Below are 12,321 nucleotides of genomic sequence, written 5' to 3'. Positions count from 1 at the left end.
AAACGAGCCACCTCTTGAGCTGGACTGATGTAGGGGTAGACCTCACCCTGCTCTTGGCTTTGTGGCCTTGAACAGGATATATCACATGTGCAAGGCTCTGCTTTTCTCATCTATAAAATCAGATTAATAATAAATGCACCATTTGAAATCGCTGATATTCAACCATTTTTAAACAATAAAAATGACAATTTCATATGTTTCAAACTAGTACCTACCATCCAAGGATATTGTGTGGATTAAAGTTAATATACATATAGCACAAGTACTATGCTGACATTTAAAGAACAGGTATTCTATGGACAATAATAATAGGAGCAGCCTTATGCCTAAAGAAGTCATTATTTAGAGAGAAGAGGCTGTGAAATGATCTCAACTATGTACACTTGGCCCAGAGGCACAGGGAAAAATGAAGGGAGGAAGTCTGCAGGAATCCTGGTTGTGGCCAATCAGCCTCAAGTCACTCTAACTCTAAGTCCAAACCCAACTGATAACATTTGGTCTGGAGGAGCCCCGAGGGCGACTTGATGACCAACTTCTAATACCTGGAAGATGCATGGGGTGGACTGAGACATCTCACTCTGTTTGGCTGCAGGGGATGGAAACAGGAATAGTGAGTGGAAGTTACATGGAGACAGATTTATATGCCATTAAGCTAAAACTTTCTAGTAATTAGAATTATTAACCATGGAATGAGCTTCAGTGGGAAGTAGAGAGTTCAAGGGTAAACTGGGAGAGCACTAGATCACGTATTACTAGAGGAATCTCATAATGGGTACGTTCATTACATAATAAATGATCTGTGAGATTCTTTCCAATTCTAAAATGTTATGAGTTAGTAGTCCCTGGCTTTGGCCTAGCAGTGCCCTAAAGTCAGAACAGTTAGTTAAATATCTAGTATAGTGCCCTAATACAGAGCAAGCATTTAAGGAATATTTGCCCCTCTCCTTCATGATTCTTCTGCCCTTAAATGCAAGAAATTTTACGAGGCTGTCTTATCATTCAGCAACTGTACTGTATCTCCCCTTTATTTCATTCTTTTTGATTTATCATCTATCTGCTTATTAAGAAACAGAAGAGGAAAGAGCTGATTTTAAAAGTAACAAGTCCAAATTCAAATTTGAATCCAAGTCTATTGTCATGCAACTGTTATCATATCACAGTCAGTATTTCATATTTAAATTGGCTTTTCCAAGAATAGATCACTGGGATTTATAGCACTAATAGGGGAAGAAATTGTTTTCTGAGAAAAGATTTAAAATTGGCATTTGAGAGAGATTCAGATCACTTCACTCACAGATGGATGGAATAGAAATTCTACCTACTTTAGTTAGACTGGCCAGAAAAGGCATCTGCAGAAAAGACAATATTTAAGCTGATTTCCAACAGACAAGAAGTCAAACAAGGCAACAGTACAGAGAAAAGAACAGAGGGAACAGCATGTATGAACATCCTGAGGTGGGAAAGATGTGGATGTGTTTGAAAAAGAGTGGCTTTGGTGCAGTGATGGAGTAGTGCAGCCTGAGGTTGGAGAGATCAGCAGAGACAAATGAGGTAGATCTATAGAGCCATCCAGCTCTTGTAAAGAGTTTGAATTTGTTACAAGTATAATGAAAAGCCACTTACAGTTTTTAAGGAATGTTTAATTTATATTCTAGAAGATGATCACTCTTGCTTGTGATGTGGAAATGGATTGTAGAGGAGCAAATGTGGAATCAGAGAGACATCAAAGAGGTGTCAACACAGTCTGTGAAGGATGGGCTATGACCAGGAGCCAAGAAGATGGAGAAAAGACAGAGTCAAGATATTTTGGGGAGTAGAATCAAGTGAAGTTACCAATGCTTTGGATAAGGGTTATGGGAAAAGAAAATCAGGACTGACTCAGGTTTCTGAATTGAGTAACTAAAGGATAATGTGCCATTTATTTGGATAGAACAGATAGGGGAGGGATTCACTTGCAGAAGAGAAATGAGAAGTTTTATCTTAGATGTATATGATTTAAGTGTCTGTAAGACATACAGGTTGAGCTATCAGGTAAGCAAAATTGTATATGGTGCTCAGAAAAAAAATTATCTAGGTTGGAGATATAAACTTTGGAGTCTTTAGTCATACTGATTTTTTAAAGACTGGGAATTAATAGGATCACTCAGGGAGAAAAAGCAAAAGAAGAGAAGAGGATCCACAACTTAAACCAGAGGACTGCCAATACTTCAGAGGAGGCGTAGGAGCCAGCTGGAAAAGGAAACTGATGTAATAAGCCAGTGCATTTGGAAAACTAGGAAACAATAGTGTAATGATAGCCAAGAGAAGAGAGTGTTTCAGGAAGTAAATGGCCAATCCCATCAAATGCTCAAAGGGTGGGTAAGAGGACAGAGATGTGTAGATTGCAAATGGCTGTGTGACCATTGTCAGTGATCCTGAGACAAGAAATTTCAGTATAGTCATGGGGCAATGTGGAAACCATATTAGAATGGATTAAAGATAAGTTAAGGAGGTGGAACTAATACATTTAACAACTCTTGAGAAGTTTGGTTATGCAGGATAATGGGGAAATGAGTGAAACCAATCTTCAGGGAGCTATGGAACTAAGGTTTGATTGTTTGTTTTTGGTGTTGTTTCTAAGATAAAGTTGGAAAATTAGAATATGGTTACAAAACTGATATGGTAAAGAATGGAAAATTTGATAAAAGGAGAGTGGATAACCAAAGTGAAGTGTTTTTAAAGGTCAAAGAGCACTGGATCCATAGGATAAGGGAGGGCCTGGAATTGGCTGAGATGAAGAAAGGGCTCTCCATAATGACAGAAGGGAAAAAGTGAAGATAACTGCTGATGAGGGTAGTCTTTGTTAAGTTTGCATTAGAAATTTTAGAGTTATCATCTGAAGGCTTTTATTTCACTTAAGTATGAGGCAAGGACAACAGCTGAGTGAGGGTAAAATAGGGAGGAGTTGTGGGTGGTTTGAGGAGAACATATAAAATCATTCTGGGAAATATAAGTGGGTTTCTGGGTCGTAGTATGTGCAAGTTGTGATTTTAGATAATCAAATTAAGGAAACATCAATTCAGTTATATATTCTCCAGTAACATTCAGCTACTCAGACACAGGTGCAGAGAAGATGGGGGGGTTGAGGTTTTACTAGACATGTGTGATCAAGGTGAGAGTAGTAGAGAGGTTGAGACTACATGTGAGGGGGTGATTATAATGGTAGACCATGAAAGTTTAATGATGTACCTAAGAGAAAAAAAATAGAAGGAAACTCAACAAAATGTTTAAAGGGTATTTCTGAGTGGGGAGAATACAGGTGATTTTCATTTTCATCTTTATGTGAGTCTTATTCTCTAAATTTTCTATAAGAAGCATATGTTAGTTCTAAGTACAGTATTTTAAAAATAACCAAAATGATATAAAAGCAGTTATATACTGAGCTTAAGAACAATCCTCTTAAAATTGAGATGGGAATCAGAAAACAAGTAACAAAATGGCAATAAGTACATACCTACCAAATGCTAGTGGACTAAATTATCCAATCAAAGGCATAGGCTGGCTAATTGGATTAAAAAACAAAAACAAGACCTACCTGTATGCTGCTTACATAAGACCCTCTCCAGAGCTAAAGACACACACAGACTGAAAATGAAGGGATGAAATAAGATATTTCATGCAAATGGAAATGACAAGAAAGCAGGGGTCGCAATACTGTATCAGGCAAAACAGACTTTAAAATGAATTCTGTAACAAAAGACAAAGAAGGGTATTATATAATGATAAAAGGATCAATAAAGGAAGAGGATATAACATTCATTAACAATAAAGGAAATAACACTCATTAACAGATATAACACTCATTAACATATACAAAAAAATTCTGTATTATACACATAATACAGAAGTATGTAAATATATAAAGCAAATATTAACAGACATAAAGGGAGAAATTGACAATATTACTATATTAGTAGGGGACTTTAACACCTCACTTACATCAATGGACAAATCATCCAACAGAAAATCAACAAAGAAATAATAGTTTTAAATGACACATTAGTTCAGTTGAACTTAATATATATCTATAGGACATTCCATCCAAAAACAGCAGAATACACATTCTTTTCAAGTGCATGTGGGGTGTTCTCTAGGATAAATCACATGTTAGGTCACAAAACAAGTCTCAACAAATTTAAGATGATAGAAATTATATCAAGCATTTTTTCCAATCACAGCAGTATGAAACTAGAAATCAATTACAAGAAGAATGGGAAAAACACAAAATGAAGAGATTAAACATGTTACTAGAAACCCCTCAATGAAGAAATCAAAGATAAAATCAGAAAATACCTTGAGGGAAATAAAAATGGAAACACAACTTTCCAAAACCTATGAAACATAGCAAAAGCAATTCTAAGAGGGAAGTTTACAAGGATAGAGGTCTGCCCCTAAGAAACAAGAAAAATGTCAAACAACCTAACTTACCATCTAAAGGAATTAGAAATAGAAGAACAAATAAAGCACAAAGTAAGCATAAAGAAGGAAATAATAACAATCAGAGAGGAAATAAATTAGAGACTAAAAAAAATAGAAAAGATAAAGCCAGGAGCTGTTTTTTTGAAAAGATAAACAAAATTAATAAACTTTTAGCTAAAGTCATCAAGAAAAAAAGAGAGGACACAGATAAACAAAATGAGAAATGAAAGAGGAGAAATAAAAACTGGTATCACAGAGATACAAAAAAAAAATCATAAAAGAATACTACAAACAGTTATATGCCAACGAACTGGTCAACCTAGAAGAAATGGACAAATTTCTAGAAACATACAACCTTCCAAGAATGAATCAGGAAGAAATAGACAACTGGAACAAACCAAAAACTAGCAGTGAAATTGAATTTATAATAATAATAAAAATTCCCAGCAAACAAAAGTCCAGGAGTGGACAGATTCACAGGGGAATTCTAATAAACATGTAGAGAAGGGATAATACCTATCCTTCTCAAAATATTGCAAAAAATTGAAGAAGAGGTAACACTCCCAAATTCATTCTACAAGGCCACCATTAGCATAATACCAAAATCAAAGACACTACACAAAAAGAAAATTACTGGTCAATATCTCTGACAAATATAGATGCAGAAATCTTCAACAAAACATTATCAAACCAAATTCAACAATATATAAAAAGGATTATGCACCATGATCAAGTGGGATACAAGGGATACATTCTAGGGATACAAGAATGGATCAACAGTCACAAGCCAATCAGTGTGATACACCACATTAACAAGAGGAAGGATAAAAATCACATGATCTTCTCAATAGATGCAGAAAAATTCAACATCCATTCATGATAAAAACTCTTATCAAAGTTGATATAGAAGCAACATATATCAAAATAATAAAGGCCATTTATGACAAACGCACAGCTAACATCATACTCAACAATGAAAAGCTGAAAGCTTTTTATCCAAAGTCAAGAACAAACCACACATGCCCACTCTCACCAGTTCTATTTAACATAGTATTGGAAGTCTTAGTCACAGCAATCAGACTAGAAAAAGAAGTAAAAGGCGTCCAAATTGGAAGGGAAGAAGTAAAACTATCACTATTTACAGATGACATGATACTATATGTAGAAAACCCTAAAATTTACACCAAAGGACTATTAGAGCTAATAAATGAATTCAGTAAAGTTTTAGGATACAAGATTAATACATAGAAAGCTATTGCTTTTCTATACACTAATAATGAACAATCGTAAATAGAAAGCAAGAAACAATCCCATTTAAAATCACATCAAAAAGAATAAAATACCTGGGAATAAATGTACCAAGGAAATGGAAGACCTTAACTCTGAAAACTATAAAACATTGATGAAGGAAATTGAAGATGATCCAAGGAAATGGAAAAATAGCCCATGTTCATGGATTGGAAGAACTGATATTGTTAGTGTCCACACTAATGAAAGCAATCTACAAAAACAAAACACCTATCAAAATACCCATGACATTTTTCACAGAACTAGGACAAATAATCCTAAAATATATATGGAAACACAAAAGACCCTGAATTGCCAAAGCAATCTTGAGAAAAAAGAACACAACTGGAGGTATCATGATCCCTTACTTCAGACTATACTACAAAGCCACAGTAATCAAAACAGCATGTTACTGTCACAAAAACAGACACATAGATCAATGGAACAGAATGGAGATCCCAGAAATAAACGTATGCTCTTATCGTCAATTAATCTGCAGCAAAGGAGACAGAACGTAAAATAGAGAAAAGACAGACTCTTCAAGTAATGGTGCTGAGAAAACTAGACAGATACATGTAAAAGAGTGAAATTAGAACATTTCCTCACACCATATACAAAAATAGATTCAAAATGGTTTAAAGACCTAAATATAAGACCTGAAACCATAAAATTCCTAGAAGACAACATAGGCAGAACACTTTTTGACATAAATCATAGCAATATTTTTTTGGATTTCTCTCCTAAGGCAAAGGAAACAAAAGAGAAAATAAATAAATTGGACCTAATTAAACTTAAAAGTTCTTGCACAGAAAAGGAAACCATCAACAAAACGAAAAGACAGCCTACTAAATGTGAGAAAATACTTGCAAATGATACGACTAATAAGAGGTTAATATCCAAAATATATAAAGAGCTCATACAACTCAATATCAAAAAAAACAACCTGATTTAAAAATGGACAGAACCTGGAGGCCACCACCGCCATTGCTGTGCGGTCGAAGCACCAGCCTGCACCATGATCTACTGCCAGCAGGAAGGGAAGGATTGAATCATATTTGTCACCAAAGAAGACTATGAAACTCCAAGCAGATTGGAGCTGGTGGCCAATTGGAGCTGGGGTCTCTTCTCCTCATACAGACCCCAATGATCTGTATGAGGAGAAGAGACTGATCCTGCCAAATGGAGATATCAACTGGAACTGCCCATGCCTTGGGCGGATGGCCAGTGGTCCGTGTGGGAAACTTTTCAAGGTGGCCTTTTCCTGATTCCTCTACAGCATGGAGGATGTCAAGGGGTCAGACTGTGTAGACCACTTCCGGGCCATGCAGGGGTGCATGCAGAAGTACCCAGACCTCTATTTCCAGAAGGAAGAGGAGAAGCCAGGGGATCGTTTAGAGGAAACAGCTGCCTCTGAGGCCACTGCAACCATAGAAGAGGAGGGGTCCAGCTAATGATGGCTCTGGGGTGCTGGGCTCCAGCCTCCTTCAGAGCAATATGAACCTCTCCGAGAAAGTGTCTTTCCTTCTGTTTTGCTGTGCACTGTAATGTACAAAATAATTTATTGTGCTGATCGGGGTCTTGGCCCCTTGACATATACACTGAAAAATGGGGTTGTGTGTCTGTGTGTCTCACATGGACATATCAGCAAATGTAGCTGCCACTTTTGAATTCTTTTCTCCGATTGTCCTGAATTTTGCCACTTTGAAATAATATGCTGAATAATCTCAGCAACCAAAAAATCATTATCTGGGAGTGTCTCTTGTGAGTGAGCTGATTTATTTTGATTCATTGTATCCCTTTTAGTAGATTTTACACCCAGTTGGAAAGTGAAACAGAAACAAAACATCTTTCTTTAAAAATGTTGGAGTGGGACTATTTCTTGTAGAAGAGGAGGGATGATCAGACCTTGAGTATCTGAGGAAGCACTATGCTTCATTTCTGATACATTTTGCTTCCCAGTTTTGCATTGAGCTCCAGGTTTTCTAGTTTGGAAAGCAGAGCTTTGGACCCTCTGAGTGACTCCCTTTGTAAGTGAAGAGAAAGGCTAGTTTTTGCTCTTATTGTTATTCCAAAAGCCCTGGTTGGGGGCCTGTGTTCCCACTGGCTCTGTCTCAGCCTGTTCAGATGCAATGTTCTTGAGAGGTGGGGACCTAATCCTTACCAAAGTAGCACCGAGAGAGGAAACTGTGTCAATTAAAAGGAAAACATAATTTTTACCTGAAAGAAGAAATGGACAGAACCATAAATAGACATTTTTCCCAGGAAGATATACAAATGGACAACAAGCACATGAAAAGATGCTCAACATCATTAATCATCAGGGGAAAAAAAATCAAAACCACAATGAGATATCACCTCACATTGTCAGAATGGCTATCATCAAAAAGAACACAAAAAACAAATGTTGGCAAGAATGTGGAAAAAGGGAACTCTCATACATTGTTGGTGAGAATGTAAATTGGTGCAGCCACTGTGGAAAACAGTATGGAGGTTTCTCAAAAAACTAAAAATAGAACTACCATATGACCCAGCAATTCCACTCCTGGGTTTATATACCCAAAAAAAAAAAAAAAAAACTGAAAACACTAATTCAAAAAGATACATGCACCCCAATGTTCATAGCAGCATTATTTACAATTGCCAAGATGTGGAAGTAACCTAAGTGTCCATCAACAGAGGAATGGATTAAGAAGATGTGGTACACATAAACAATGGAATACTACTCAGCCATAAAAAAGAATAAAATTTTGCCACGTGCAATAATATGGATGAGTTGGAGGGTATTATGCTAAATGAAATTAGTCAGATAAAGACAAATACTGTATTATATCACTTATAAGTTGAAACTAAAAAATCAACTAGTGATATAACAAAAAAGAAGCACATTCACAGATATAGAGAACAAACTAGTGGTTACCAGTGAGGAGAAGGAAGGACTATATAAGGGTATGAGATTAAGAGGTACAAACTACTATGTATAAAATAAGCTACAAGGATATATTGTACAATACATGGACTATAGCCAATACTTTATAATAACTATAAATGAAGTATAACCTTTAAAATTGTGAATCATTATATTATACACCTATAACATATAATATCGCACATCAACTATACTTTAATTAAATAAATAAAAATATATGTGTGTATATATATATATATATTGCTGGGCTCATTATTATGAAATTAGATTAAGGTACAGAATCAAGCATTTATCTTGCCTCTCCTTTATAAACTGTTTTTCATATTAACCAGATAAAGAAGTCCAACTAATTCAGAAAGAACGATTGACTTAGAAAAATGTCATTTTGCAACCACAGTGAAATAATGGATCTATACAATAATCCTCAATGGCTGCTAAGACCATTAGGAAAAGGTTGACACCTAAATCCCACTGATCAATCTTAGCATCACTAAAAGTGGGACAAACAGGTATTACATCCCTCTTGATGTGATACAATAGCAAGTACCCACACTGCCTGTGAAATATTCTTGCCTCCCCCAGCATAATTAAGCCTAAATTTCATGTTTTAGACTCAGCTACAAGTTAACAAGAAATATAGGACTGTAGAAACAAGTTAAACAATACCACAGAGATATAACCAAAACAGTCCAGGATGCAGAAAATCAACAGGAAAAATGACTCATTTTTTCAATAAATAAATGTCTTTGTTAAAAAAATAAAAGGAGAGGAAACTGCTAAACGATAAGAGATAAATCAACAAATTCTATAAAGGACCTTGTTTGGGTCCTGATTGAACAAACAGGACAATTAACAAATTTTGAGACAATCGAAGAAACTTGAACACGGATTGGAATAATATTTCAAATAATAATTTTGTTAGGTGTGATAATACTATTGTGGTTATATTGTTCTAAAGCCTTTATCTGTTAGAAATGAGGTATTTATAAGTAAAATTTCTGTGGCCCAGGAGTGCAGACTGGTTAAACACAATTGGCAGAATATTGATAATTATTGGGGCTGGGTGATAGTACCATCACGATATGCTTCCCTCTAATTCTGGATATGTTTGAAATTTTCTGTAATAAAATATTTTAAACAAAGTTGAAATGAAAAAGACTATGTGCCATTAAAATCTGAGTGTTGAGACCTGAGGCTTATAAAGTCCTTTCAGAACCTGAAATCACTTGCAATTTTATACTATGCAAGAATGATCCAAATATCAATGTGTATTGTTATTCTGCTGAACTAACACTTGCCTGTTTGCCGTGTCTTTGTAAGAATTCATAATAACTGGAGCCATCCAGCAATCTGTGAAGAGCTTCTTGTCTTTACCATTTGGGAGGGAATAAACAGATTACTAGATGTGCTAAATCATCCACACACCCCCATCTTTAAGCAGGTGAATGACTATGATGATGGGATTAAGCTTCACAACCAATTACACCATCTGACTCAGATTTCTTGAGACAAAACAGAAGAATAAGGAAACATAAGTAGTGTCTGGGTGCAGTCAAATGTACAAATATTTATATAGCTACTCCACCACTGCACAGAGTTTTAATATGTAGTCTGAGAGCATAAACTGCAGATACCAATATTGTATGTGTGTCTGAGACATGACAATTTAGCAGCCCCTCTGGCGCTTAAACCATTTAGGAGTTTCATTCCAATGAAATCCAAATGGGAGAAGCATCCAGAGGTCAGGAATACATCAGGCTTTCTCCTTCTCAATTCCCCTCTCACACCTTTGGGACCTGGGCTCATTCCAGAACACCCCGCAGCTTCCTCACAATGATCTACACCTGCAAGCTTTCCTATGTCCATACTCTGCCCCGGTCAAACTGTACCCCTACTACCACCTCCACCACCACCATTGCCACCACCTCTGACACACACACACACACACACACACACACACACACACACACACAGCGGAATTCTTAATTCTTGTAATAGCAGTAGGTATCAGTGTGTGGTCCTGAGACAGGGAGCAGCTGCATCACGTGGGAACTAGTTAAACATGCAAGTTCTTGGGCCCCATCCCAGACCTATGGAATCAGACGCTCTAGGGTAGCACTCCAAGTTTTAATAAGTCCTCCAGGTGACACCTGTGCACAAGAAAGTTTGTGAAAAGTAGAGGAGTGTCATGCCCACAAACGAAGGGTAAATTTGGGGGAACAATGCAGGTTCTTCTAATTCTTAAAAATCTAGGGCTGAGTGAGTAGGAGACATTCTCATTTTACACAAGAAGGAAAGTAAATAATTAAGAAATCAAAAGACACACAGTCAGTGTGAATTCATAACAGAAAACATGGAGGTGGGGTGAAACAGGCCAGATAATACAAAACAAGTGTTAACAAAACAAGTGTTAAATGACTGTTATTGTTTCAGCACATCTTCCAAATTGAGGTTAATTTAACATTGCTTTGCGTTGAGTCAATCTGTCAACAAGTGCTAATTGAACACCTTTGATGTCCTTTTCTTCAAAGCACACCAACCAATGGAGACACCCAGAAAGAGAGTATTTGGGGAATTCTCTGAAGGATTTAGGATTTAAATCATAATATGAGTAATGTGTATGTATCTAAGTGATACTACAGTTAACTTTAAAGGGGTTACTAGAAAGTGAAAAAATTACAAGGGTATTCTCTCCTCTGCCTCTGTCTAGAGTATAGAAGAAAAATCTATATTTTTAAAGGAACAAACATAAGGGAAACAATGTCCAAAGACTGAATTTCTACTCTGCATCTCGGTTTAAATGTGAAATATATTGTTGCTAAACTTGGACTCAAAATCAGGTATGCCTCTTACTGAGCTCTGTTTACTGGGTACTGCAGAGAAGCCAGATCATGGAATCCAGTTCTTTGGAAAATCTCCAGGGAAAGAATTTCTAGAATGAGGATTCTGAAGTACGAATATGTGTGTTATGTTTCTAATTTCCCAGAATACATGTGATTTCTCATAATTAAAATGCCCAGGATTTTTCTTCTACTATGATTTTTATTAGGTTATAAAACTGGTGGGACAATTATTCATGTTAAGAAGAATTATTTTCAGTTTTAAGCTATCACCATATTTCAAACTCTTTTCAATTTCTCTTAATTGTGGTGAGACTGTATTTATAAATGTAGAATAAAGTCCCTCAGATGATAATATTTCAAATACTCCCTGCCTTCTTTTTAATTAATAAACCCAAAAGTCATCTTTTGCAGAAATAAGTGCCTTAAGCTTCAAAAAAATTTTCAGCTTAAAAGTAACAAAGTTCAACATTTTATGGTCAGCTGTTTTATTACAAATTTAGGTGGTAGTAGGAAAAATCAGAAAATTGAACCCAAGACATTCAAAAGATGCTAAAGGGAACATTCTCCTCCCTCCACCCTGCCCACCTTAAACTTTTACGGAATACAAAAAATTCTTATTTTCCCTCTCTACCGTAACTTACTTAAATTTTATTGAAGGCCTTTATTATTATTATCATATCTAAATAGTTAGAATTGACTTTATTTCTGTGGAAATAAAGACCAACCAAATGAGAAAAATCAAAGGCTATTTTTTCAGAACCCGGATAAGAAGTGAGTCAGCCACTGTCACTTGCATCTTGGCAAAGA

The 12,321-nt window shown here is 36.0% G+C and overlaps 1 pseudogene; it reads left to right on the top strand.

The window, feature by feature from the left end:
• The first annotated feature begins 6,760 nt into the window (after positions 1 to 6,760).
• LOC116753661 lies at positions 6,761 to 7,196 on the top strand (annotated as a pseudogene).
• The last annotated feature ends 5,125 nt before the right edge of the window (positions 7,197 to 12,321 follow it).

The sequence above is a fragment of the Phocoena sinus genome, chromosome 4, assembly GCF_008692025.1.
Source record: "Phocoena sinus isolate mPhoSin1 chromosome 4, mPhoSin1.pri, whole genome shotgun sequence".
Lineage (NCBI taxonomy): Eukaryota > Metazoa > Chordata > Mammalia > Artiodactyla > Phocoenidae > Phocoena > Phocoena sinus.
This window is presented reverse-complemented; position numbering and strand designations above follow the sequence as displayed.